This window comes from Centruroides sculpturatus, unplaced genomic scaffold (genome assembly GCF_000671375.1).
Source record: "Centruroides sculpturatus isolate CEXI.00-Female unplaced genomic scaffold, Cexi_2.0 scaffold582, whole genome shotgun sequence".
In the NCBI taxonomy this organism is placed as follows: Eukaryota; Metazoa; Arthropoda; class Arachnida; order Scorpiones; family Buthidae; genus Centruroides; species Centruroides sculpturatus.
Window position 1 is genome coordinate 483428 of NW_019384742.1, and position 3675 is coordinate 487102.

Genomic DNA, 3675 nt, shown 5'->3' on the forward strand with positions numbered 1-3675 from the left:
ACAAATCGAGCCCACCAATGACCGAATAGATAAAACCACTGAACACTGATAGTGGATTTACGTGTGACGTGAGACTGGTCAGCTTAATATTTTGTGTTTTCTTCACGTGTCTGACATATAAATAGGAATAAAATTCTTCCCGGAATGCAACTCTTTGGCAGATGGCTGATATATTGCCATGCCGTAATTTATTTGTTTTTCAGAGAAATTCTTGTACCTATTGCGTTTCTAAAGTCAAAATAGAGAATGTGTTTTTCCAATCATAATGAAAAACTCCTTGTTAGCAATAGAAGGATAGTTGTTAGCTGGTTTTTATCAGAGGTAACGACTCTATTGCTAGTAGTTTACTTCCATTCTGGCAGCGATTAGTAGTGGCCTTTTTTTGAAAAGATTTTCGATCATTTGACGATATTATCTTTCCTCTCAGAACAGAAAGATAGAACTGAGCCCGATTTCTTGGAAGCCAGCAGGGCGCAGGAGGAAAGAAGTAACAGAAAGCTACCAGTGCAGAGTAAAAAAGGTACGTGAAGAAGAAGAAAGTGAAAAGACAATATTTAGATTACCAAAGATTGCCATTGCAGATTATTAAAGATTTTAATAATAATTTTTTAAGTTATTATCGAAGAGTTTTTATGAAAAAGTTTGAAAGTTGAATCGTATGTAAGAAGTTATCTACTTACCGATTGTACACAGCAGACAAACTGGCGAATTCTCATAATGTAAAACATATATGCATAAAACGCAGCAAAACACTTAAATCCAATTAGTCAGTATGAATATAAATTTCCTTCTTACATACAAATTGACGAATGGGAAAGTTTCACGATAAAATAGTTTTATTATCGATTTAATACTTTAATAGCAATAACTTTTATTATGTAGAATGAACAGTATTGGAATTTATTTATTTAAACATGTGGGAAATAACTGAATTAATGATTCTGCAGATAATAAGTAAGCAGTATTTCGATTACTCATTTGTCATAATCATTTAAAATGTTTATACGTATCCGTATATATTATTACTAAACATTTAAAATAATTATAGCCTTAAAAATAACTAAATTAATCTAAAATCGATCATTTTTATAGTCGTAAATAGATCACATGCTTGTTTTGGAAGTAAAAACTCTGACGTTTTTTCCGATTATAACAAATTCTTATGGGTGTGAATTCTGTTATAATCAGTAAGAAACAATTGTTTAAGAATTCTGAATTAGTTTAGTTTATTTGTCATTAAAAATATAGGTAGGCCTCCTACAACGCGTTTTCGCTCTAACGCGGTTGGAAAAATGCGGAAATTTTGTTACAACGCGGTTTACGGTATTTAGAAACGAATTATCTTCACATAAGAGAAAAATTGCAACGGATCACGTGATACGAGCCGCAGTTCGGCATATTGAGCTAAAAGTGTTTGAAAACAGCTGTTTGTGGACGTTGGAATGTTATTCCCTTGAAAGTTTCAGGGGAAGACCTGTTTCTAGACAGATGTGCATCAGTTACCGTAAACACTCAAATATATCACTAAATTTTCCATCATTTATACTCTTTCAATAAGTTGGGACCGCAAACATGGTCCAAAATACAGTATAAACTTCTATTGGGTGTTTATTTTTAACAACATAATGAAAGGAAGTTATTTTTTGCGATTTTTACTGTCCACTTAAACACAAAGCCTTAAAAATATTTTATTATTTAAAACAAATGGGACAGTCGTCAGCTGATGAAACCAGTGTTAAAGTCGTGGTTAGCAATGGCTGGTTTGTAAAATTCAAAAAACGTCATTCAAATGCCAAGTTTTTCTCTTTTTAGAACCTAATCCCAGTTTTTGTATTAAGTTGGTGTCTCCTATAACGCGATTTCCCACAACGCGGTATTTTTAAGGAAACTATCTACCGCGTTGTAGGAGGCCTACCTGTAATAGAAAACAAAAATATTTTTTGCTACTTGTTTATAGCTGATTGTTACTATACACAAAGAATGTTCGTAGAACTCACAAATACCCAAACAATGCGTTTAGAAATATATATATTTTTATAAGCAAAGTGTTGCAATATGTGAATTTACAGCCTGTTGCAGCATGTAGCGAAAATATTTCACGAAATACGTGGCATTATGCACAACACAGTAGAAGCCATGGATTTTACAAATAAGAGAAAAACTCTTCAATAAATCTAAGACATGGTTATCGCGGTTTTAATATTTTTTCTAATTTTACTTTGATTCCCTTTCATAAACATTTTAACACTAAAATACGAATTGTTAATAAAGTAATCGTCAATCGTAAAATATTTTCGCCGAAGGTTGTAAACTGCATGTTTATTTTTGCCAAAACAGCTGTTTTTTTGTCCTTTTCTCCTTAATTAATCAATCTGCCACTGCAGACACTCCTATAGAAAACTACCGGGCCTAGAAAGCTCAAATTTTAAACTTAAGCTTCTCTCGTTATCAATGAGAAATTGGGGAACGTTTCTAGTCAATAGATTAAAGTTCACAGGACTTTCCCATTCAGCTGAATACTTTTCACTTAATTTTGTATAAATTTTTTATACTTCCAAAATAATGCATTATTAATTTCAGTCCCTTTTTGGGCCTGGCAAAAACCCGTAATGGGTCTCTAGGAAGGTTCTCTTAGTGCCCACAGAGCGGAAAAAATTAAAGAAAATACTTTAATCCCTATCTTTAAACAAATGTAGTGTTTATTATTTCAAAAGTCAATAATGTATTATAGTTAATCAAAGTTTAATTAATTAGGAATCTGGAATTTTTTGGTTTTGCATAAGTAAAAAGTGATCGAAATTTGCGAATTTAATTTTAAAATATGTTTTTTTTTTTTTTCAGTCGAACACGTTGAAAAACAAGTATTAATATAATATTTAGTTAAGTCATGAAATTTCATGACATTCGGATATGGCAGGGGTGGCCAACTTTTGTGTACATAAGATCTACTTTTTATCTTAAAAATGTGTCGCGATCGACTCGTTGTCGTAGGCATAGTCTAAGGGATGGGCATTCTGCGGCCCGAGTCGCATAAAAGTCAAAATAGAGAATGTGTTTTTCCAATCATAATGAAAAACTCCTTGTTAGCAATAGAAGGATAGTTGTTAGCTGATTTTTATCAGAGGTAACGACTCTATTGTTAGTAGTTTACTTCCATTCTGGCAGCGATTAGTAATGGCCTTTTTTGAAAAGATTTTCGATCATTTGACAATATTATCTTTCCTCTCAAAACAGAAAGATAGAACTGAGCCCGATTTCTTGGAAGCCAGCAGGGCGCAGGAGGAAAGAAGTAACAGAAAGCTACCAGTGCAGAATAAAAAAGGTATGTGACAACATTTAGGTTACCAAAAATTGCCATTGCAGATAAGAAATTATTATTAAAATCTTTAAGGTATTTGTCTACTATTGTGAAAGTCTGAGTTCCAATTCTGTCGACATATTATTTGTAACTTATCATAGACAAGGACGGATGGACGAGCGGTCAAGGTGGCAGCTTACCGCTCTGGGGGACGAATCCGGACGGGTCAAGGAATCCCCAGGATTTTTTCGGGGGTGGTCCGACATATCTGAACGGTCAGATATGTCGGACTCCGTCCCTCACCACCCGGTCGCCCCATTGTGGGCCTGCTTTAAGAGGCCCTCTTACAGCCCACAGGGCAAAAAGAGTATTTAACG